The 12929-nt window shown below is 42.9% G+C and overlaps 1 protein-coding gene across 2 annotated transcripts in view; it reads left to right on the forward strand.

The window, feature by feature from the left end:
- The window catches only part of IGSF21 (immunoglobin superfamily member 21), a 549248-nt gene that overhangs the window by 708 nt on the left and 535611 nt on the right, over positions 1–12929 (forward strand). The gene's annotated exons all lie outside the window — the stretch shown is intronic.

A 12929-nucleotide genomic window follows, 5' to 3' on the forward strand; every position in this document is an offset into this window, starting at 1 on the left:
TTATCTATAGGCACCCCATATAATTATATGTGCCCTATATGCCCATGTGCACCCATATATCTATATGCACGCCTATATATCTATATGTACCCCTATATGCCTGTGTGCACCCCATATATCTATATGCACCCCTATATAATTATATGTACCCTATATGCCTGTGTCTATGTGCACCTCTATATATCTATATGTACCCCTATATGCCTGTGTGCACTCCAATATATCTATATGCAGCCCTATATTCCTGTAGTATGTGTCCTTGTGCACCCCCTTATATCTATATGCACCTCTGTACACCTGTCCTGTGTCTGTGTGGGCCCCCATGTATCTGTATGCACCCCTATACTATCCTGTGTGCACCCCCCATAAATCTATATGCATCCCTATGTTCCCATCCTGTGTGTCTGTGTGCAGCCTGATATATGTGTGCATCCCTTTACGCCTGTCCTCTGTCTGTGTGCACCCTCATGTCTATATGCACCACTATACACCTGTCCTGTGTTTGTGCACTCCCATATATCTATATGCAACCCTATTCACCTGGACTCCAGTATATCTGTGTCCCCTATTCACCTGTACTCCAGTATGTCTGTGCCCCCTATACACCTGTACTCCAGTATATCTGTGCCCCCCTATGCGCCTGTACTCCAGTATATCTGTGCTCCCTATACGCCTGTACTCCAGTATATCTGTGTCCCCTATACACCTGTACTCCAGTATATATGTGTCCCCTATACACCTGTACTCCAGTATGTCTGTGCCCCCCTATACGCCTGTACTCCAGTATATCTGTGTCCCCTATACACCTGTACTCCAGTATATATGTGTCCCCTATACACCTGTACTCCAGTATGTCTGTGCCCCCCTATACGCCTGTACTCCAGTATGTCTGTGCCCCCTTTACGCCTGTACTCCAGTATATCTGTGCCCCCTATATGCCTGTACTCCAGTATATCTGTGCCCCCTATACGACTGTACTCCAGTGTCTGTGCCCCCCTACATGCCTGTACTCCAGTATATCTGTGCCCCTATTCACATGTACTTCAGTATATCTGTGCCCCCTATACACCTGTACTCCAGTATGTCTGTGTCCCCCTATACACCTGTACTCCAGTATATCTGTGCCCCCTATACACCTGTACTCCAGTATATCTGTGCTCCCTATACGCCTGTACTCCAGTATATCTGTGCCCCCTATACGCCTGTACTTCAGTATGTCTGTGCCCCCTATACACCTTACTCCAGTATATCTGTGCCCCCTATACGCCTGTTCTCCAGTATATTTGTGCCCCCTATACGTCTGTACTCCAGTGTCTGTGCCTCCCTATATGCCTGTACTCCAGTGTCTGTGCCCCCCTATATTCCTGTACTCCTGTATATCTGTACCCCTATTCACATGTACTCCAGTATATCTGTGCCCCATATACGCCTGTACTCCAGTATATCTGTGCCCCCTATACACCTGTACTCCAGTATGTCTGTGTCCCCCTATTTTTCTGTACTCCAGTATATCTGTGCCCCCTATACGCCTGTACTCCAGTATATCTGTGCCCCCTATACGCCTGTACTCCAGTATATCTGTGCCCCCTATACACCTGTACTCCAGTATATCTGTGCCCCCCTATACGCCTGTACTCCAATATAACTGTGCCCCCCCTATATGCCTGTACTCCAGTGTCTGTGCCCCTCTATACGCCTGTACGCCTGTATGTCTTTGCCCCCTGTCCCATTTTGGCCACATATGCCAGTGTATGGACACCCCATGCCTCCTGAAAGCTCCCTGGATATGGATGTGATGATGAGGAGCAGCCCTTCTTCATTCCGTCCCTTGCTCCCCAGCTCTTCCTCTTCTCTCCATGGCTCAGTCTCTTCTCCGGGGATCGTCTCTGTGTTAGATCCCCTCCTCTGTAGATCATCCCCCCTTATCTCTATCCTAGGGGTCTGCGCCTCGCTGCTATATTCCGGTACATATTGCTTTATATTGGGGAATGTCATCTAACCCAATAATGGACATGTGATATCTGCAGTTGTCCCGTCCGTGCACAGTCCCCTGTATGATGCGTTGCATTCCTGTGCTGTACACCGCTCCTGTATATGGTGTGGATATACTGGTAGATGTGCTTCTGTGCCTCTTCCTTGCTGTACCAGCATCCTCGTCTGTATACTGCTGTGCTGCCCCTGGTGTAGTCTAGATCCTGCTATCACAGCTGGAGGGTCTTTCCTTGTGTTACCTGTTCGGTGGGTGCAGTAGGTGCAGGATACAGAGCCGCCCTGTGTGCTGGGATCTAATGGGCTCTGTCCTATGTCCTGACAATCTAATCCCCTGGTCATCTGTCTAGATGAAAATTCAGGAGTACCGTGATAGTATATCACTACATGTTACACCATTGTCACCTTACATTTACCTGACTCTGCAATGCCTGGACTATGTCTTCATATTAGCACGCACGTACCCTTCTCAGGATTGTAACCGCTCGCTGTGTTCCCACGAAGGCGTCACATAGAGCAGATGTGCTCAGCCGTCCTCATTAAAGGGGATTTGGTTTTTCCATCATGAGGGGGCAATGAGTCTAAGATCTCACTGTCCTGATGCTGTCAGTGCATGGCAAGTCTTCTCAAGATATAACTATGCATGTATAGGCTCTATCATGATATAAATATGCATGTAGGGGCTTTATCATGATATAGCGGTTCATGTAGGGGCTCTATCATGATATAATGCTGTATATAGAGGATCTGTCATTATATAGTGGTGTATATAGAGGATCTGTCATAATATATTGTATACAGAGGATCTATCATGATATTATGATGTATATAAAGGATCTGTTATGCTATTATAGTGTATATAAGGGATCTATCATGGTATTATAGTGTTTATAAGGGGACCTATCATGATGTATATAGAGGATCTGTCATGATATTACAGTATATATAGGGGACCTATCATGATATTATATCTAGAGGATCTGTCATTATATAATGGCGCATGTAGGGGCTTTGTCAGGATACAAGTATATGTACATGTTTTGTCATGATACGACAATAGATGTAGGTTCCCTGTTATGATATTCCTGTAAATGTATTATCTGTGTCATGATATAACCTTGCATGTAGGATAATTTGTGTTGTTATGTGCTGGTGTGTAGTGTATGTGTTTACCACCGTCCCATTATGCTCCTGGCGTTATATAAGGCTTCCTCTGCTGGTATATATGGCCGCTGTAGGTTCTGACAGGAGCAGATGCCGGTTATTCTGCCATTAGTTGCAGCGTCTCTTGTACTGACTGTATCCGTGGGTTCCTCCGTATCTTAATACGCCAGGCTGGTAGATGCGCGGTGCGGAGACTCTGCTGATATATGGAGTCTGGTAACGTTCAGTGTTCATTCTCAGGATAGAAGGTAATGGAATAGCTGTCGTTTCCTCATCAGTATCTGTGTCATGACGACAGAGGGAACTTCTTGTCATGATATGTAGCAGTGCAGCCATAGACGATACATATACAAGTATGTCTGTCGTGATATGCAGTGAACATATAAATGCTATTTCATTTCTTTTCTGCACCATGGTCTCCACTTTGGTATATCTGGTCCATAGTTATACAGTATGTGCAGGAGTCTCTATCATGATATGCTCAGTATGCTTACATTCCTCCTGTGTGTGCTTGTGTCTATCGTGATATACTCATTATTCGTCCAGTCTACAGAGTTCTCTGTTGTGATATTACAGGTATGTGTACAGTCACTGTGTATGGGGTCTCTATCCTGATATACTCAGTATATATACATCCCTCCTGTGTCTCTGTCATGATAAGCGTGGCCTACTTACATGCATCCTGTATGAGGGCCTCTTATGTGACATCACTTTTGTAAGCGGTGGCCTCTATCTCGATATACTAGACATACGTAGGAGTCTGTATCCTGGTATACTCGGTTTATGTACATTGCGTCTGTGTTCCATTGCCTATATCATGATATACTTTGGTATAGGTACATTCTTCCTGTGTACAGTGGTTTAGATCGTGATACACTCGGTATATGTACGTTTCTCCTATGTGCAGTGACTTATATCATGATATACTTGGTATGTTTACATCTCTCTGATGTGCATCGTGATACACTCAGTTTATATGCATTTCATCTTCGTACCATGGCTTATATCATGATATATTTTGGTATTAGTACATGCCTCCTATGTGCAGTGGTTCATATCGGGATATACACAGTTTATGTATGTATATTGCATCTGTGTGCCATTTATTTATTTTACTCATTTATATAGCGCCATTAATTCCACAGCTCTTTACAGACATTATAGGCCATGGCCTACATCGTAATATACTATGGTATATTTAAATCCCTTCTGTGTGCAGTGATTTATATCGTGATACACTCGGTATATGTACATCCTTCCTGGGTGCAGTGGTTTATATCGTGATATATTCGGTATCTGTACATCCCTCCTGGGTGCAGTAGTTTATATTGTGATACGCTTGGTATATGTACATTCCTCCTGGATGCAGTGGTTAATATCGTGATATACTCTGTATATATGTACATCCCTCCTGGGTGCAGTGGTTTATACTGTATCGTGATATATGCGGTATATATGTACACCCCTCTTGGGTGTAGTGGTTTATATTGTGATATACTTGGTATATGTACATCTCTCCTGGGTGAAGTGGTTTATATCGTGATATATTCGGTATATATGTACACCCCTCTTGGGTGTAGTGGTTTATATTGTGATTTACTTGGTACATGTACATCTCTCCTGGGTGCAGTGGTTTATATTGTGATACGTTCGGTATACTGTATGTACATCCCTCCTGGGTGCAATGGTTTATATTGTGATATATCCTGGCTGCAGTGGTTTATATCGTGATGCACTCGGTTTATACAGTAAAGGAAATAATTTGATCCTTTGCTGATTTTGTAAGTTTGCCCACTGACAAAGACATGAACAGTCTATAACTTTAAGGGTAGGTTAATTTTAACATTGAGAGGTAGACTACCGAAAATAAAATCCAGAAAATCACATTGTATAAACTATATAAATTTATTTGCATTTTGCAGTGAGAAATAAGTATTTGATCCCTCTGGCAAACAAGACATAATACGTGGAGTCAAAACCCTTGTTGGCAAGCACAGCAGTCAGATGTTTCTTGTAGTTGATGAGGAGGTTTGCGCACATGTCAGGAGGAATTTTGGTCCACTCCTCTTTGCAGATCATCTCTAAATCATTAAGATTTTCACGCTGTCGTCTGACAACTCGGAGCTTCAACTCCCTCCATAAGTTTTCTATGGGTTAAGGTCTGGAGACTGGCTAGGCCACTCCATGACCTTAATGTGTTTCTTTTTGAGCCACTCCTTTGTTGCCTTCGCTGTATGTTTTGGGTCATTGTCTTGCTTGAAGACTCAGCCTCGACCCATTTTTAATGTTCAAGCAGAGGGAAGGAGGTGGTCACTCAGGATTTTATGGTACATGGCTCCATCCATTCTCCCATAGATGCAGTGAAGTAGTCATGTTCCCTTAGCAGAGAAACACCCCAAAGACATAATGTTTCCACCTCCATGCTTGACAGTGGGGACGATGTTCTTTGGGTCATAGGCAGCATTTCTCTTCCTCCTAACACGGCAAGTTGAGTTAATGCCAAAGAGCTCAATTTTTTTCTCATCTGACTACAGCACCTTCTCCCAGTCACTCACAGTATCATCTAGGTGATCATTGGCAAGCTTCAGACGGGCCTGCACATGTGCCTTCTTGAGCAGGGGGACCTTGCAACACTGCAGGATTTTAAACCTTTACGGCGTAATGTGTTGCCAATGGTTTTCTTGGTGACTGAGATCCCAGCTGCCTTGAGATCTTTAACAAGTTCCCCTCGTGTAGTTTTAGGCCGGGATCACACATGCGAGGAATCCGAGTCTCGCATCTTAATACCTGATGCCTGATGCCAGCACTCAGGAGCGGAGCATGCGGCTCCATGTATTGCTATGCAGCCGCACGCTGCGCTTCTGAGTGCCGGCGGCAGTGCCGGGTATTAACATGCGACACTTGGCCGTATTCCTTGCATGTGTGATTCCGGCCTTAGGCTGATCTCTCACCTTCCTCATAATCAAGGATATCCCATGAGGTGAGATTTTGCATGGTGCCCCAGATCGATGTCGATTGACAGTCAGTTTTTATTTCTTCCATTTTCTTATTATTGCACCAACAGTTGTCTCCTTCTCACCCAGTGTCATACGTATGGCTTTGTAGCCCATTCCAGCTTTGTGCAGGTCTATGATCTTGTCCTTGACATCCTTATAAAGCTCTTTGGTCTTGCCCATGTTGTAGAGGTTAGAGTCTGACTGATTGAGTCTGTTGACAGGAGTCTTTTATAAAGGTGACTATGTAAGACAGCTGTCTTTAATGCAGGTAAAGAGTTGATTAGGAGCGTCTAACTGATCTGTAGGAGCTAGGACTCTTAATGGTTGGTAGGGGATCAAATGCTTATTTCTCACTGCAAAATGCAAATACATTTATATAATTTCTACAATGTGATTTTCTGGATGTTATTTTTGATACTCTATCTCTCAATGTTAAAACGTACCCTTAAAATTACAGACTGTTCATGTCTTTGTCAGTGGGCAAACTTACAAAATCAGCAAGGGATCAAATAATTATTGCAGTGGTTTATTATATTGTGATATACTCGGTATATATGTACATCCCTCCTGGGTGCAGTGGTTTATATCGTGATATACTTGGTATATGTACATCTCTCCTGGGCGCAATGGTTTATATCGTGATATACTCTCCTGGATGCAGTATGGAATCATAGAATCGTAGAGTTGGAAGGGACCTCCTGGGCCATCTGGTCCAACCCCCTGCTCAAAGCAGGATTAATAATAATAATAATATCATCCCAGACAGATGTCTGTCCAGCCTCTGTTTGAAGACTTCTATTGAAGGAGAACTCACCACCTCCCGTGGCAGCCTGTTCCACTCATTGATCACTCTGTCAAAAAGTTTTTTCTAATATCTAATCTGTGTCTCCTCCCATTTAGTTTCATCCCATTGCTTCTAGTCTTTCCTTGTGCAAATGAGAATAAAGATGATCCTTCTACAATGTGACAGCCCTTGAGATATTTGTAGACAGCTATTATGTCTCCTCTCAGTCTTCTCTTCTGCAAGCTAAACATTCCCAAATCCTGCAACCTTTCCTCATAAGACATGTTTTGCAGACCGGTCACCATTCTGGTCGCTCTTTTCTGAACTTGCTCCAGTTTGTTGATGTCTTTTTTAAAATGTGGCGCCAAAAACTGGACACAATATTCCAGATGAGGTCTGACCAAAGAGGAGTAGAGGGCAATAATGACTTCACGTGATCTAGACTGTATGCTTCTGTTAATACATCCTAGAATTGCATTTGCCTTTTTTGCTGCTGCATCACACTGTTGACTCATATTCAGTCTATGATCTATTAGTATACCCAAGTCTTTTTCACATGAGCTGTTGCTTAGCCCTATTCCTCCCATTCTGTATATGCTTTTTTCATTTTTATTGCCCAGATGTAGTACTTTGCATTTTTCCCTGTTAAAAACCATTCTGTTAGTTGCTGCCCACTGCTCCAGTTTATTTATATCTTTTTGAATCCTCTCTCTCTCTTCTCTAGTATTAGCTATCCCTCCTAGCTTTGTGTCATCAGCAAATTTAATCAGTTTACCCTCGATTCCTTCATCTAAATAACTGATAAAGATGTTGAACAATACAGGGCCCAAGACAGAGCCCTGTGGTACCCCACTTGAGACATTCTTCTAACTGGATGTGCAGCCATTTACGACCACTCTTTGGGTCTGATCACTAAGCCAGTTATGAATCCACCTAACAGTTACCTTGTCCATTCCATACCTAGTCATTTTTTCAATAAGGATTGTGTGAGATACTTTGTCAAATGCTTTGCTGAAATCAAGATATACTATATCTACAGCATTTCCCTGATCCACCCAATCAGTGATTCTGTCATAGAAGGAAATTAAGTTAGTCTGACATGACTTATTAGTTACAAACCCATGCTGACTCTTTTTAATCACTTCATTCTTATCCAGGTACTTACATACATGTTGTTTAATAATTTGTTCGAAGATCTTTCCTGGTATAGAAGTCAGACTCACCGGCCTATAGTTGCCTGGGTCCACCTTCTTCCCCTCTTTGAATGATGACGCAAAGCTAGGAGGGATAGCTAATACTAGAGAAGAGAGAGAGAGGATTCAAAAAGATTTAAATAAACTGGAGAAGTGGGCAGCAACTAACAGAATGGTTTTTAACAGGGAGAAATGCAAAGTACTACATCTGGGCAATAAAAATGAAATAAGCATATATAGAATGGGAGGAATAGGGCTAAGTGACAGCACATGTGAAAAAGACTTGGGTATACTAATAGATCACAGACTGAATATGAGTCAACAGTGTGATGCAGCAGCAAAAAAGGCAAATGCAATTCTAGGATGTATTAACAGTAGCATACAGTCTAGATCACGTGAAGTCATTATTTCCCTCTACTCCTCTTTGGTCAGACCTCATCTGGAATATTGTGTCCAGTTTTGGGCACCACATTTTAAAAAAGACATCAACAAACTGGAGCAAGTTCAGAAAAGAGCGACCAGAATGGTGACCGGTCTGCAAACCCTGTCTTATGAGGAAAGGTTGCAGGATTTGGGAATGTTTAGTTTGCAAAAGAGAAGACTGAGAGGAGACTTAATAGCTGTCTACAAATATCTAAAGGGCTGTCACATTGTAGAAGGATCAACTTTATTCTCATTTGCACAAGGAAAGACTAGAAGCAATGGGATGAAACTGAATGGGAGGAGACACAGATTAGATATTAGAAAAAACTTTTTGACAGTTAGAGTGATCAATGAGTGGAAGAGGCTGCCACGAGAAGTGGTGAGTTCTCCTTCAATGGAAGTTTTCAAACAGAGGCTGGACAGACATCTGACTGGGATGATTTAGCGAATCCTGCTTTGAGCAGGGGGTTGGACCAGATGGCCCAGGAGGTCCCTTCCAACTCTACGATTCTATGATTCTATGATTCTAAGATACAATAGGAACAACATTTGCTCTTCTCCAGTCTTCTGGGACTTCTCCTGTTCTCCAAGAATTTTCAAAGATTATGGAGAGCGGTTCAAAAATTTCTTCTGCTATCTCCTTCAGTACTCTGGGGTGTAATTCATCTGGACCTGGAGACTTGAATTCATTTAGGTTAGCTAAGTGTTTCCTCACTATCTTTCTGTTTATAGATATCCTGGATTCTTCTATTCCCGTAATAGGACAGTGAAGAACAGTTGATGTTACATTTCCTTTCTGAGAGAAAACAGATGCAAAATAGGAATTTAAAAGTTTGGCCTTCTCAACATTCTGTCTTACCATTTCATCATTTTCATCCTGTAAAAATCCTATAGCATCAGTAGTTTATATCGTGATATACTCAGTATATATGTACATCCCTCCTGGGTGCAGTGGTTTATATCGTGAAATACTCGGTATATATGTACATCCCTCCTGGGTGCAGTGGTTTATATCGTGAAATACGTGGTATAGGTACATCCCTCCTGGGTGCAGTGGTTTATATCGTGATATACTCGATAGATATGTACATCTCTCCTGGGCGCAATGGTTTATATCGTGATATACTTGGTATATATGTCCATCCCTCCTGGGTGCAGTGGTTTATATCGTGATATACTCGGTATATATGTACATCTCTCCTGGGCACAATGGTTTATATCGTGATATACTTGGTATATATTTACATCCCTCCTGGGTGCAGTGGTTTATATCGTGATATACTTGGTATATATGTACATCTCTTCTGGGTGCAGTGGTTTATATCGTGATATACTCGGTATATATGTACATCCCTGTTAGTTCCTGTCAGTCCAGCTCTGTCTCTCTTTCGCTTCTCTGAACAATCTCCTCTTTGTAGCTCCCGTTTCCTCTCTCGGCAGGATCATGTCTCCCCCTTCTGCCTCTTTTCTCCTCTTTAGATTGATTTTATTTTCTTGTTTGGTTCAATCCTCTGCTGCCGCACACACTGGATCTCCTGTGCCGTGAGCTGTGGTCACTGTGGACATACAAGTATCTGAGTGTCCCAGGGATGAATGGCGTCCTGCATGAATCCCCCTATATGGCGGGGTGTTGGAGGCCATGAATAGTGTGCAGACACCGGTGACTGGTCAGTAATGGTGTCACCTAATGGACTGATTATATTATAGTGGGAGCCGCACGGGGGGCATACATTGCATTTACACCAGGTTTTTTATTTTTTATTTTTTTTGCACCTAACCTTTCCATTTGCACCTCTTTGAACGTCTGCTTTATGTATTCACCAGTTTTTGGTTTTTATTTTGTATTTTTTGTTCACCACTGTGCCGTAATTTAGGGTTTACACATGTTTTCACCTGAATCATAATTTGCTATTTTTCAAAAAGTCACAAAATTTATCACAAATCTAACCGCAGTCCCGCCGGAGGTGATTTTATGTTCACCAGCACTTCTTTATTTAAAGCAATTTTTGCAAAATACTTGAATTTTTGCTCTAAAAAGTTACAAGTGGTTAAAACCAGGATGGTTTTTGGCACAAAAAAAAATGTCAACGAACACCAAGACGTACAAAAAGAAAAGCAATTGTCCCAATGCAATTATCTCAATTGTCCCTGATACATTTGTAGCATTTTCAGATCCATGAGATTGCTGTGAGCTACATCCCTCCCTATTCCACCACTGTATCAGCACTCTGCTTGTGTTTTCAATGATCAGAGTAGAAAAAAGCACTGGCAAACCTTCCTGGCAGCAGCTTATCTCCTCTAAAAGCAAAAGGATCGGGCGTTAAAATAAGTGTAGACAGGTTTAGTAAATCTGCCTCAGTATTTATGGAGTGAGGCCCTAAACTTAGCATAATGGTCAGTGGCGTAACTAGAGTCCAATGGGCACTGGTGCGAAAATTGGACTTGGGCCCCCACCTACATGTTAGTTGAATGCATTAGCCCTCGAAGTTTTCTAAATCCAATAAAGACATTTGCATTAACCCTTCCCCATAATGTAATAATGTTCCTTATCCTGGTCTACCTTCCTGTTGCAACCATAATTGTTATGCCCCTACTAATGGTGCCTGCAGACAGGATCTTATCATGTATCTCTGTATACAGGGAGCTCCCCTAGTGGTGGCTGCAGACAGGATCTTATCATGTATCTCTGTATACAGGGAGCTCCCCTAGTGGTGGCTGCAGACAGAATCTTATCATGTATCTCTGTATACAGGGAGCTCCCCCTAGTGGTGGCTGCCTGCAGACAGAGAATCTTATCATGTATCTCTGCATACAGGGAGCTCCCCATATTGGTGGCTGCAGACAGGATCTTATCATGTATCGTTGTATACAGGGAGCTCCCCCTAGTGGTGACTGCAGACAGGATCTTATCATCTATTTCTGTATACAGGGAGCTCCCCCTAGTGGTGACTGCAGACAGGATCTTATCATGTATCTCTTTATACATGGAGCTCCCCCTAGTGGTGACTGCAGACAGGATCTTATCATCTATTTCTGTATACAGGGAGCTCCCCCTAGTGGTGACTGCAGACAAGATCTTATGTATCTCATAAAGAGAGCTCCCCCTAGTGGTGACTGCAGAAAGGATCTTATCATGTATCTCTGTATACAGGGAGCTCCCCCTAGTGGTGGCTGCAGACAGAATCTTATCATGTATCTCTGTATACAGGGAGCTCCCCCTAGTGGTGGCTGCAGACAGAATCTTATCATGTATCTCTGTATACCCGGAGCTCCCCCTAGTGGTGATCGCAGACAGAATCTTATCATATATCTCTGTATGCAGGGAGCTCCCCCCTAGAGGTGGCTGCAGACAGGATCTTATCATATATCTCTGTATACAGGGAGCTCCACCTAGTGGTGACTGCAGACAGAATCTTATCATGTATCTCTGTATACAGGGAACTCCCCCTAGTGGTGGCTGCAGACAGAATCTTATCATGTATCTCTGTGTACAGGGAGCTCACCCTAGTGGTGGCTGCAGACAGAATCTTAGCATGTATCTCTGTATACAGGGAGCTCCCCCTAGTGGTGGCTGCAGACAGAATCTTAGCATGTATCTCTGTATACAGGGAGCTCCCCCTAGTGGTGGCTGCAGACAGAATCTTTTGACTGCTGTAATGATATTTTGTGGACATTCAGCACAGAATGTTGTACCTTTTTAAAGTTCTATTTTGTTTGGAGATAGTTGCTTAGTTTAAGGTCAATGTTAAAGGTATAAAGTCAACTTTTAGATTTTTGAATAAAGCACAGAATCCATGTGCCAGGTCTTTGGACTAAAGGGGGGTGATGTTAGCTGTAAACTCTACACTGACTCAGATCAATATTATGTCTGCGTGCTTCTCCTGCTCTCTGGGGGTCCGGACGGCATTATCAGTAAATCCATTCATTTTTAGGTTTAGCAACATTTGCTTCTGAAGCCCTAAATAGAGGCTCTGACTCCATTCTGCACATTTCCACATGATTCCCACAGAGTTATTGATATATCCAGACCTCTCAGCTTTGCACAGAAATGTCACAGAAAATTAGCGCTGGAGACAGAGTTGTGGAGAGTTTTTTTGTTCCGCTTCTTATTACAGTGGTAACATTCCTATTTTTGATTAAAGACCATTTGTAGCCGGCGCTGCCAATAAGCTGGAGTGCTCTCCATCACTCGTGTCTCTGCGACGCGCGTCCCATACCTCATTGTTCTGTAAATGTCTTGCAAGTAATGAGCAATTTGAGTGAGTCTGGGCTGAGCCGCGCTCTCGTCCTCCACTGGCCTGTAATGGGCTTTCTCTAGTTTCAGTCTGGGTGTATTGTTTTCTGAGATTTACAGTCGCGCTTTATTACAACAAATAGGTG

The sequence above is a fragment of the Dendrobates tinctorius genome, unplaced genomic scaffold (genome assembly GCF_039654945.1).
Source record: "Dendrobates tinctorius isolate UK_male_01 unplaced genomic scaffold, ASM3965494v1 ptg000028l, whole genome shotgun sequence".
Taxonomy (NCBI): Eukaryota; Metazoa; Chordata; class Amphibia; order Anura; family Dendrobatidae; genus Dendrobates; species Dendrobates tinctorius.